Genomic DNA, 13330 nt, shown 5'->3' on the forward strand with positions numbered 1-13330 from the left:
CTGAGGGTCACTGAGCGAGGCTCCTGATGAAGGGCTGAATGTGTCCTTGCAAGGATGTGACAGTATGCAACACGCTCATCCAATCACAGCTACTGGCAGCTCACCAAGCAGACAAAAGCATACAGGCCCTACAGAGCAACTAGAGTACTCAAGAAGTCTTTCTGATAATTAAAACTACTAGGTTAGAGTTACCAGAAATTATGCAACTATTCCAAATTATGCATGCAGTCTGAATTTAAACAACCGACAAACACAACAACTGTATGGTGCGCTGCTATATGTTTGTTACTGTTATGCATTATCAGTTTTTGCAGGAACATTTTACCCCACAGATAAGAAAACAAAGCTTCTTGTAGCCAAGACGGAGCAGAGCACGTCTGTGAATGTCTCAAGATAGCATTCATGGCGGGTATGAGATGGAATCCCTGGATATGGTGCAAATGTGTGCTGCCAGCTGCAACTAAATGATTACTGACTGCATCTTCTGCCTGGACACACTCACGAGAGGAGGGAGCTTGAGGGAAGAAGGAGAGGGAAAACACACGAAGGTTTATTCAACATATCAGCAGTCAGGTAATCCGACTGGCAGTGGAATAAGAAGATTAGTAATAACCTACACACTGATGAGTGTGAACTCTCAGGAAATATTGCTGAGGTTTCTGAGTTTAGCTGTGATCCTGGACAGGTTTTTGCACTGGATTCAAAATCAGGGACTTAAAATTGCAGGATGAAAAGGTGGCACCTGAAGAGCTAGGTTTTAAAAATATTCCAACACTTTATCCACCTCAACATGTTTTAGCATATCTCAATGTGTGTTTGAAAAACATGCACCAATTAAATACCACCTCTTGCTGTTCCTCTTCCCTATAACAGCGTAATTTGACTGCTTCGTTGAATTTTCTTTGCTACTGTTATGCTGAATGTGCTTGAGAGATATGTGTATTTGCAGCTGTATGCTGATTGTTGTTGGGCCGCTGGTGTGCCCTGGGGTGGGGCGCTGCCCCAGCCTTTAAACATCTTATGTCCGCCACGGCATAAGTCTGTATGAGCCATGTTTTCCATAAGTAACCATATTGTTTACTCATGCTTGGATGCATCAAATTAGTGTTTATATCCATGCATCCATACAGTTTGGAATTTAATTGGCTTCAATTAGCGATAATGAAAGCAGGGAGTAGAAGCAACTTTAGCGCATCTTATATTAATATACTAATATAGTATTCATACATGATTTCAAAGTAAGAGTAATGACTGAGATACAGGAAAAAGACAAGGGAAACTTTATTTGACATGGGTGCTTGCAAAAATATCTTAACAGGATCCTTTGAGGATGCTTGTAGGAGTGACAAGGAAGACACTGACATGTTTTCATACAGATTAGCAAAGTAGTTATCACATCTTGCCAAATGACACAGTACAAAACATTATGCCTCTGTCATATACAGGAAATCATCTGTAAATCACTGAAATGATTCATGCATATTTAATGAAGCCACATAAGCAGTAAAAACCCTGAGCTGGAGTCTAGATCCAATACATCTCCTGCTTTATATGATAATGAACATAGGTGCTCACGGCAGCTGGCACCTCATCGACCAGCCTGAAGGCATCATCTTTCATTCGCTCCTCACAAAGCCCCTCGGATGGATGAGAGGCGTGTCAGCCTAAATGGAAATGACTGGATAAACAAACCTATTTGTTCATGTGTGCATCATTCCTGATACTTCTACAGCTAACAAAGCCCCCCTCTCCATTAGGAAATGGACTGAGGCGAGCAAATTGTGAAATTCATTCAGAGACGGTTTGATGTCTCATAGCTTATTACTCGACAGTAACCGTTGCAAAGGTTAAGCTCAGTGGAAATGGTATTTTTCTCTGAACACTATTGTGAAGAAGACCATAATTGCAGAGCAACAACAGGGAAGCCAATGGATAGGAAGGGCATCTCATTACCGCTGATACACTTGTAACCACGGCAACAAGTAGACATCCTATTCCCCACAATTAATACACAATTAATCTGTAACGGTGACAATGCTCTTCATATCTTTTGTATCCTGCATGTGTGTGAAAACAGGGAAAATGAAGTCCTGAACGGAATTAATACACTCTTATGTACATTATACTGGTCTCTGGGGCAACTTACTGCCTGAAGCACAGCTCGCTGCAAGCTCTTGGTTTTATGCCAATTGACCTCGCTTGCGTGGGAGGCATAGCTTGTTAAGTTTTTTTTCATTTGACATAAAGCTTACTGTGTGACCCTTTGTAAATCAACAGCAATATATTTTAGCTCCCGGGAGGGGTCAAGTCAAGCCTAGTTGATGGAAATAATTATTTTCTAACTTTCTAACCTTTTCTGAGTAGTACAGCGGCCATGGTCCTCCAACTTTGTTTCAGTTTACCATATCTACTCAAAAGGTGACGATATACCAGTGTTATTCTGCTGCTCACAAATGGAGAAAAAATTTGCACAGAAATGAAAACCTGACAGCTTCTGACTTTCGCCATGTCAAAAGCTCTTGTAAGCAGTGATGGAGTCTGACAGGGGGTCGCCTTTGTAGGGGGCTTGCATCGGACCAGAGCCTAAGTCTCAAGTGCATTTCCAATTTTGTACCTCTATACCTCGTTTCTGAGTGAACCAGTTGTCCCTCAGAACAGAGTAGGGGTAACAATGGGACAATCCTTCCAGACCCTCATGTATGCCATTGGTGTCATCACTGACGTTATGATTGGACAGTTCCAGTCTTCTGCTCCTGTGATTTTTCTTGTGTTACTGTGGCACAATGCCATTTTCCATTTATCTGATGGAGATAGAAGAGCATGATGCACTTGCTTGCAATCTGGCCAATAATGATAGCTTGTTTACAGGCTAACCTTAGCATGAGAATCAGGACACCCTACCCTTAGATGTGAATATGCAAAATGGAGAGATAGGGGCAAGGTGGCCTTAATCTATTGTTATCCAAGTGAGGGTCCTGAAGAGCAGTGACTCGGCAAGAAAGTTTGAGTTTATCAGCAATAAACAGGACAGGAATGACAGCACTGAACAGGAGACTCGCAACTGCTGAATCCAATCATGTTAGCCAGCATACTGCTCTTGCTGAGGGGAAACAGGCTGTACAAAGAGTTAGGGAAGTAGGGCAAGAGCACCCATCACGTATGTAAGATCTGGTATGCTTGGGCAGATCACAGGGCATTCCAAATTCTCACTGAATCTGAAACATCACACACAACAACTGTTTGAAAAATAAGCTCAGACACACATCTGTTCATGCTAAAAGTGTAGGCAATGTAAAGCAACTTTTCGTGGTACGAGCACGAAAATCCTGCTGGGTTCTGATACATTCATTGTCTTTTATCCTTTGCACGGTGCCTGAAATCCAACACAGAAAAAAAGGCAAACACATAGATTCACCTCACTTTGAACTTATTTCTCATTAGCTTTTTTCCCATTCTTAGCCCGTGCCTGTGATCCCCGCCCCCCCCCCCCCACACACAAACACACACACACTACATGAGTTGTTTCTTCTCCGATGTTGAATTAATATCAGACAGTAGCAAACTGGCTCAGATCTTTGCGGGGTAGGTTCAGTTAGAATCTGTACACCCTCTTGCAATAATTTGATAATCTGCTGCCGAATCACTGATCTTCATGTTTCAAAAGCGCAATCTTCATTCTTATTATACTCACAGTGGGTCTCTTCACTATGTCCTTACACTATGTGTTACTGTCATTTGTCACAAAGTATTTCACAGAGTAGACGACAGCAGCAGCAGCATCCTGGAAGAGTCCGGGGATGGCCCACGTGTTTAGGCCAGGTTGCTGTCGGTCTCGATGGCGAAGCTTATCCAGGCCAGCTGTAGCCCCTCTCCTCTGCTGAGCGCCTTGTGGGCTTGGTGGTGGTGGTGCCAATGCCCATCAGTGCTGAACATCAGTCGCTGCATGCCCCAGATTCACACATCATCTCCACTTCAGAGGGCCGGCCGACTGCTAGCACGTCTGTGTGTGTGTCTGAGTGCATAAAATTAACCAACCGAGGCAATTAGAGATTTCGCGGATATCATTTTTGCGTGAAAAAGGCCCGACACCTGAATAATGCAGAGGAAGTGAGAGGACACTTTAATCTGGGAATGCCTCGGACTGTTGCTCGTCAATATCACACAAAGATGATGTATCTGTGCAATAGAAACGACGCAGGATTTCTGAAACAGTTATCAGATGAAGGAAATCACTGTCTGAGACTTACAGTATCGGCTCACAAAATGATATAAATATCTTTTCAAAAGTTTTTAGGAAAAAAAATCTGACAAACACTTGGAAAAACCATGGCCTCCTTTATGGAAGAAAGTTCTTTGACAAACTTACCTTCACAAGTTCTTCATAGGAAAATATAACTGGCTGCGATTTGTCTGCGATTCATCATCTGGAACGCGGCAAAGGGATTGAAAGCCAATTAAATAGATAAAATGAATAAATAGGCAAAGAAGCGAGACAGTTTAAATATTTATCCTGTCTGTTGAGTCTCTTTGCTCAACACATCTCTGTTTAGAACTGACGTGCGGCTTCCAACGAAGATCTCAAAATACATTCCTTGAACAACGTCTTTGCTTTCCTCTTATGCTGCTTTGTTATAAAAGGTGCACCTCGACAGCACCAGCCGCAGCTGTAAAACAAACACCATTTATCTATAATTCATTGTTAAAATACTTAATGAAATGTATAGGAGCTTTCCTCGATGTGATATTTACCTTAACCTGTGAAGTCTGATGTTTCCAGAGAGAGCGACTGAGAGAGAGGGGGAGAGAGCTCCGGGGTGCCTTGGGGCAGTGGAGCTGCCAGGCTGAAACGAGGCACTTCTCTTTCAGGGACAGATATTTTTGAGACAGTTTTTGTGCCTCGGGCAAGATGAGGCTTTGTAGTAAACTAAATATTTTTGGTTTATTATAATACAGCCCAAATCAAAAGAAATCTCTACTTAGGCTCTTTCATGCTCCGGGAGAGTGGGTCGTTAAATACACAGTGCATTCTCCATCATGGAGACCTCTGAGCTCGACTGTTACTGAGACCGAGTTAATTTATGACCACCTTCAGCAGCAGCAGCTTCTTATCCTTGGAGAAAACCACGAGGAGGAAATAGTGACAGTTAATCAAGAAAGACTTTGATATAAGAAGTTCAGTGCAATGTTTGTTTCTGCTGCCTCACTGGATGTGAGAGTGTTGCAGCCACAGATACAGATATTTTCCTATCAAAGCAGTGTGGTGTCAGCCAGCACATGACTTATTCAGTGATATCAGTACACTGATGAAACCTGATGTGGAGGTCATCTCAAGTTTTCACCTAGCACTAGTACTCAGGACCTATAACGTCTCTTACAGGTGTTAGTAGGCCAAGTGTCAGAGGCTGTGCCCTGTCAGTCAAGTGTACAGCCATACTCACTGGAAGGCTACTGAGCACGGCTCTATTTTTTTGTGTGTTAACACCAACAAAACACTCCTAGCTGACTGTCAGCTACTGTAACATGGCCACTAGCTGCACAGCTAACTGAGCTAACCACCTGACAGCAGCTAGCTACAGCTAGCACGGGTTCAGCATAGAGTTTAGCGACCAGCAGCGGCTGTGAACTGATATGCTGCCTCCTAGAAATTTAGAGCGACCTTACCACTGTAATTTTTGAATTTTTTGAAGAGTTTGAGAAGTGCTGGTAAGCAGACTTTGTGACCTTCGGAAAGAGCTAGGCAAGCTGGTTCCCCGTTTCCAGTATATATGCTAAGCTAACCTGCTACTGGCTGTAATGACATATTTACCACGCAGAAATGAGAGCTGTATCAATCCTTTCATCTTGCCCTTGGCATGACAAAGCCAATTAGCGTATGTCCCAAAATATTGGGAAATATTTATTTACAATGCAGCAGATGGTCATGGCACCAAAGTTCAATATTCATCTTCATAAGTCTGTTAAAAAATTATATGTTGAAAAAAATTAGACCAAGATCCCCAATCAACCAATAGAACTACATTGATACAAAGCTAGAATGTATTTCTGCTGTTTAAATAATCTTTATATATGACTGACAGTTTAGAGGTAAGCAGAATGAGGTGACAGCATCCATCACATAAGCTGTAATTAGAGTAAGGATACAGGAATAGATCTGCAGCAGTATTTTCGTAAAAGTTTCTTGTTTGTCAGATCCGAGGCAGGATGTTTGTTTGACTACACACTATGTGTGACAGTGGAGGATGCTGAGGCAGGATGTTGTAAAGCAGAGATATAACCAGACACACAGGTTTGTAACCTGCGATGAGCTATTGTATCTGTTGAATTATTGATGTTTCTCTGCTTTTAAAAGGCAGGTGGTGTTACTTATGGCAGACTACTGATTCTCTACAGCTTCATCTTCTCATTCTTTGTAGGTCTCCCCGGCCCACTGCTAGACCTGCAGGTGGATGGAAAGGTGCCCAGACATGCATGAGCGCACACTCACCCAAGTATATGCATATGCGTGAGCATGCACAGAAGCATGCCTTCGGTATCCCCAGAGTCAGGATGTCTGTAAATAGGTTGACGGGTAATCCTGGGGCTCTAATGTTCCTCGAGTCGGTCAGCTGCAACAGATTGAATTTTAGGGTTTTCGCCACACGATACAGTCTCCCACACATGGGCACCTGTATCTTTCAGGGGATCTGCAATTTTACTTTGCACTGTGATTGCCATAGATGAATAAATTGAAAAGATTAGACAGATTGTTAATGTTCTATGAATATATAAGTTGATGTAAGACGATAGCTGATACTGTACCAGGCTAGCACAGGAATTTTAAGATGGTGAAATGCTTGTAGAAATGTTCCCCAAGTTTAAAGGATTGGTTCACATTAGATTCACATTTTTTTTCTCATTGTATGCTATATTATTGGTTGCTGTTATTGCTTCTGCTGTGAATACCGGCCTTGCTAAGATGAATTTAATGCAAAAGATGGAGCACAAAATCTACAGCCCTCGTCTGTGTAAATGTGCATTCCTTACTTTGTGCAGACGACGTGGTGATAGAGGCAGCACAGTTGTATACAAAGCCAATGGGCAGATGTGGGTAGGTTGAACAGATTGCCCTTAGCAGCATACACTGAGGAGAAAGATGTGTCTGTACAAGTTGAAACTTGGGTGAGGAATTTGAACTTATCCGAGGATTGAATGCATTTCAGAGACCAAAACACACACTAGTGTAGAGCTAGCATGAGTCAGTACACAATCTTTTTGGCTGGATCCACATGGACCGCACCAACAGTCCATTGGAAAGATTCATGTACATGGCAAGAGGTGAAAATGTGCTCGATACCTTCAGGCCAGCCACAGCTTATATGAGGCTTCAGCAGAGTCAAAGTGGAGGGACAGTCACCCATAGAGGGAATTTACTGTAAGTTTAAATAATACCCACTTGTTTTTTTTAAACTCAGACTGCCAAAGAAGCATATTTACTGCACTTATGACAAGTATTTTTGCAAATACCCAAAGACCATGTATCGCCCATAAGTTACAACATTAACTGTGACAAATACAAAATCATTTTGTCATTTTGAGCTGATACTGGAAAGCCAATTCTTGTTCCCATTACCCCACAGTGCATGTAGCAAATATGGATGACTGCAGATGTTGACTCAACAGGTATATCGAAAGTAAAAAAGATAGCCATGACAACCAACCCTGCCATCTTGTGCTCGATGATTTAAATTTTAATGTAAAAAAAAAAAAAAGAACCTACAGTGTATGTAAAGAGTGGGGAAGGAAATGAGAAGTGGAGACAACTATTGAGTAAAAAGGTTATTTTTAAAGGGAACACAGGTTCTGGTGAATTTTATCGGGGGAGAGCACACTGACAGCGACCAGGTGAGGGAGAGGACAAAGACAATTTATGCCGGTGCACCACACAATTTATTAAAAGATATTTTTCATAAAAGAGACCACAGAACATTAAAACCTTGAAAGGTTTTAAAACCGAGTTCTTAAAATGGAAGCTGCATTTGTTAAAATAGTCCATTCATAATTAAGCGAGTCCATTTGTGCCAGCCAGACCGAATACAGGGGCGGAGCTCTGCCATCTCTCCTCAGGGGCTTGAGGTACCTCAGCGGCTCCTCCCAATCAGCGCCCCGGAGGTCACCTGGAAAGTACAAACACACAACCAATCGGGGGTCCACACACCTCGCGGACTACAGCTTCACCAGCACCAACACATACCAGAGCGCTACTAGGGCCCAAAGGGAAACTCACCCGCCAGGCACAGCGCTATGCTCTGCCGGTGCGAGTACGTCGAGCAGTAACGCTCTGGGTTTCTCTCGTGTGCGGCCGGTGCTCGCGCTGTCCCGCCGACTCCAGCCTCTTTGAGCCCTCAGACCAGGTCTGGTCCCCTCATGGAGACCCAGCGCCTCGCTGGTGTGCTCACTCGCCCCTTGACGTCAGTGTCACTCTCTCGTTCACTCGGCTTTCTCCATCAACCAGGCTTCTTATTTCCGCCGACCAGACCTGCCAAGAAGTTGGCAGGCCTGGTCTCCTCGTGCGGCCCTGCGTTCTCTGGCGTCACTCATGTCTCTTTTTCTGTGTGTCTCCGTCTGTGTCTCTAGCCCCTGTTTAGTGGGTTGGTGGCTGGTAAATAGGGAACAAAATGGAACCTCACAGGTGCAGCTGATCAGCAATCAAAACGGTGCGTTCATAGGCAGTACTAAAAACAAAACCAAAACACATGCAGTTAAAGTCAACACAATAAATACAATTATTAAAAACACAACACAAGTAAAATCATGCAGTCATAAAACTCAATATATAAAAACCCAATAAAACATAATAAAAAGCACAACTAAGATAAAACAGTCTTACTGCCTGTGACATGTACACAATCACTGTATAGATGTTAAGCCTGTATGGGATTGTGTGATATCCAGGCGTCCACTTGAGCAGATGTACAAACACACATATTGGAAATATGAAGACTGAAGAAAAGACTGATATATAAACACACACACACACCACAAACAAAGTAATCAGAAACAGGAAACCTGTCATCAGTCATGGTGGCCACAGACGCCTACATCCCACAGCTCTGCAGATAGCAGATAAGTCAATATGTCAGTGGTGCTTTACTGTCACACAGATTTGGAGACTGATCTGACTGAGGGAGATCCAGTCCATAGAAATGACTCTTCGTACATCTGTTCTGAAAATAACTTACCCGATGTCTGTCAGTCAGTGCCTCAAAAGTATACCCTGGCTGATCCAGCCTGTAAAAGTGCCACCCATAAGTCAACTGCAGATGGAAATGACCTGTTATCAATTTGTCCTCCTAGAGTCTGAATTTTCAATTTTGTACCGACAGCTGAGTAGGTATCACTTTGGCAGACACGTCACTTTGAAATGTAACCCTTCAAAGAAATCATCAGTGTTAGCAAAATGAACAGGAAGAAAAAAATGTTGGTTACTTTTTCAGCAAAATGTTGTTCGACGCGGGTGATTAATGTGGAGTTCTAATCATTTTTTTTTATCATGAATCAAACAAATTAAACATAACCCCATACATCGTACCTCAATCAGTCACACACCCCCTCTTCCTATGCTATTGTTTTTTTTCCCTAAAATTTCAGGATGAGTTCACAACAGCATGCACACAGCGCTGTAGGTGATGGATATATAGTTTAAGGTCTGTTGCTGAAGTGGTTTACATTCATAGAGCATCAATACGTTTCTCACAAGCATGGTTTTGGTTTGAGAGATCGTTGTCTAGCACCAGCTGGCTAAACAACTATCATTTTCAATACTGATAATAGCATACATAAATGACAAGAAAATCTCCAAATAAATGAACAGTGTTTAACCTGATATATAATGAGGGATTACTGAGCTGCAAGAACTGAGTTAAAGAAGTTTTGAAACAGTATACATGTCAAAGTGTATCACCCCCAGCCCCCCCACTCTAATGATCTCAGTATGATTTAGAAATATGGACTATAAGTGATTTAAATTCACAAACATTTTGACCATGCATGACGTTTCCCGATTCCACAAAAATGCTTCGAAATCTTTCAAAATCAATTCGTTCTTAATTTGGATTGCTGTGTGACAACTACTGAGAACACTTCAGGTCCATAGCGCTTTCTGTTCCGAGTCCCGGCAGCCTCATCCAATCTTCAGCCCTCCACTTTCTTAAAAGTGTTCACAACTAGGTCAGTAGCTGTTAGCATAATGCAGCTCACCTGTGGCTGCTGTACCTGGTGCAGAGCAGATAATTTCAGTAATCCTTTAGCTCTCCTCCAGAAAATTCCCCGTTCCCCCGGCTGTGGGAGAGAACACTGACTGCCGTCTTAGTGATGTTTGTTGGCTGCAGTGGTGAATCACAGGGTTAGCACAGAGGCTATGTTTATTGATTTTCACTTTTTTAAATGACTGAGTTTTCTCCTGAGAACAGCTCCCTGCACACTAAGATCTTAGTGGAGGAACCTGTGTTTTCCTTTGAATTGGGTGAGCTGTCTTGTGCTGTGTTAAAACTCATTTAACATCAGTTCATGGAAAAAGACCTTCCAGTAAGTTTACAGTGCATAAGTTATCCTTCCATTACTGTATATCACTGGCAGTGATATAGATACTCCTGATCAAATATTACTCTGATACAGTTGAAAGTCATTCAGTCAAATATACCATTCCTCGAATATGAATGTGAAATTATCCTAAAATGCCCATCCCAGTGTAGCCAATTAAATTAAAATCTGTCGTTGAACCATTTGAAATATAGGCATGGTATAGCTATCAGAAGCTCTGTAAGTGTAATTATTTATTTATGTTTTTATGCAAAAATAAGCCTGCAGTTAACCTATAACTGCCTGTATTAGCTTGAAATCACAATGGGTCCAAACCAAACACATGGTTTGTATGGTAATTTTCAGAAGCCTGGCAGAATAAACATAATTTTGTGACCTCAAGGTACCTCTGCCTGAGAGCAAAAGGTCCTCATAGTTCTTTTTTTCCATATTCACACTAAGTTCATGCTTATAGAAATAGTCAAAAAAACAAGTGCTCAGGTGGAAAAACAGCCTATTCAAAGAGAAAAATGCATAAAACTAAATGCATAATTTTCAAGTTTAGGGCTTTAAAATCTGATATAAACTATATATTACTAGATTCTGAGTCTCAATGGCTACATGATGCAACAATCATCCAGATTGTGGTGTGTAGGTGGCACAAGAGTAAGAAGCATTGGCTGTTGTAGGGTCTAGATGCTCCTTTCAAATAAAATGTCAATCAAAAGGCTGCCATCTAAGGATCACCGATGTCTGCTGTGAAATGAGAAGACTATTTTGATAGATAAAAAGCTCAAATAAGTGTCCCTGATTGCAGATGTTTTTTCTACAATGTTGTCACCATTTTATCATGGAATACTGTGCTTTGGACTAAATATCTTACTGAACTAGCTGGGTGTGCAGCCAATCAGATTAGGTACTGGGAAAGTTGCCTTTAAATAATAAGAACATTTTCACCTTCATGTCATATCTTTGTATTGTTGCCGAAAAGCATTTACAGAAAATATCTGGGTTTATTTGACGAGACTAATACATACAGAGCACTTTTTGAAAGGACCTTAGCAAATAACGTTATCTCTGCATTATCGTTAGCTAATTATTTGTATGTGTCAACAGTGGATCTACACAGTAACTAGTTTCATTTTGTCAACTTGGCAGGCAACCCATTAAAAATCCATAAAAAAACCCATTTGATTTGACCAACTATAGCATAAAAACTTAAACAACTACAAGCACAGACAACTTTATTGTGTGTTTATCCTGAACCAAACCACTGTTTAAATACCTCAGTGAGGAAACATTGTCTTTACCTGTCATAACCATCATTACCAAAGTCAGACTTAACTGTTCAAGAGCTTTGAACATGAAGAAGCAGTTTACAGAAATGTTTTTGTTGTTGTTGTTATTGTTTTCTGTGACGAACAGAGTCTGGCATATTGCACTTTTGGCGATTAGACACCATGATGATATCATTGAATTGTAAGGGGGCAGTGAAGCTGTGTGTGGTATAGGAACTGTCTGTTACTGTCCACCCTGCTTACCAACCACATGAAAGCCATTACTTGATGATCTCCCAGCTAAACGTTAAAGTTGTGGGAAATTGCAAGTTTTGCACCCTGCAAAGTTTTGTGGAAGGTTAGAAGTGCCAGGCATTAAAGTTCAGCTGTGCTGACAGTGCAGACAGGGATTGTTCTCTGGGTGTGTCACTTAGCTCTCCTCACACCTCAGCCATCAATAACGCTCATGAAACAGCAACAGCTTAGAAGAGCAAGTAACAGTGCAGTGTCCTCCGGAGTGAGCCGAAGCCTGCCAATTCAACAGGGAATAGCAGCTTTGTGCAGAAGTGCTAGAGGTGAAATCTAAACTCCTGAACTTCAGCACCACTGTTTATATTCTGATTTCAAACATTGCGTCATTACAAAACAACAAATGCCGCCTGTCACGTGCTACAGTCTAAGGAAAACATAGCATGCCCTTCATAGAGCAGTTATACATTTTACATGAAAAGTCAGCTCAGGATTCATGTTTTCGCATGAACACACACATAGGTCTGTTTTCCCTCTGAAGGGAAAAGCGTGGGAGTAAAATCAACAACAGATGAAGTGGGAGTAAATCAGACAGGGCAGAGGCAGTGTGAAGGTAATAGAACGTAATAGAATAAAAGTGTGTTTCTTCTGATAATAGTTTAAGCAGATTAGGCAACAAAGCCATGTCAAAGGGGGATCCAGAGATGCAAGGATTGCAATTTTAAGAGGGAGTTACACAAGCTTTTATTCAGGTCTTACCTTGGCTTGTTGTGCGGCAGCATAATACAAACAACATTTTCCAGAATGGCAAAACATCTCTCCAACACATAAATTTTTTACTGATAATGCCCAGGACAATGGCAGTAACGGAACCAGCCTTTCATGGGAAGCAAGAGAACGGCAACCTCGACCTTGTAGACATAAAAAAACGTATCTTGACTGACAAGTTTTTATTTCTGAGGTGAGGTATTGAACAATCAAACCGTGAAACATAATGTCAAGGAATCTATCTATACACAGCAGAATAAAGAGAAAGCTCCTTTTCAGCGTTGCATAAAGTTGAATGTTCGCGAGAAAAGAGTAGTTCGTAAAGTTTCTCAGCTGCATTCTCATTATTCGACGTGATTCCCCTGTGACAAAGCCTTCATTCTTCCATTCAAGGATGTTTGCTGACTTTTTGACTATGCCATGTGTCTGAATGGTGTGGATCAATTTCCCCCCCTCTGAGTGAGCCAAATAAGAGTGCA

General features: G+C 41.7%; 1 long non-coding RNA gene across 1 annotated transcript; it reads right to left on the reverse strand.

The window, feature by feature from the left end:
• Positions 1-7907: 7907 nt before the first annotated feature.
• On the reverse strand, positions 7908-8726 carry LOC115597036 (uncharacterized). The gene is made up of 2 exons (XR_003987003.1): positions 8264-8726; positions 7908-8153 (listed from the first exon to the last, which is right to left on the reverse strand). It is a non-coding gene; the product is annotated as an uncharacterized LOC115597036 (long non-coding RNA).
• Positions 8727-13330: the final 4604 nt, after the last annotated feature.

Source organism: Sparus aurata, chromosome 15 (assembly GCF_900880675.1).
Source record: "Sparus aurata chromosome 15, fSpaAur1.1, whole genome shotgun sequence".
NCBI classification, from domain to species: Eukaryota; Metazoa; Chordata; class Actinopteri; order Spariformes; family Sparidae; genus Sparus; species Sparus aurata.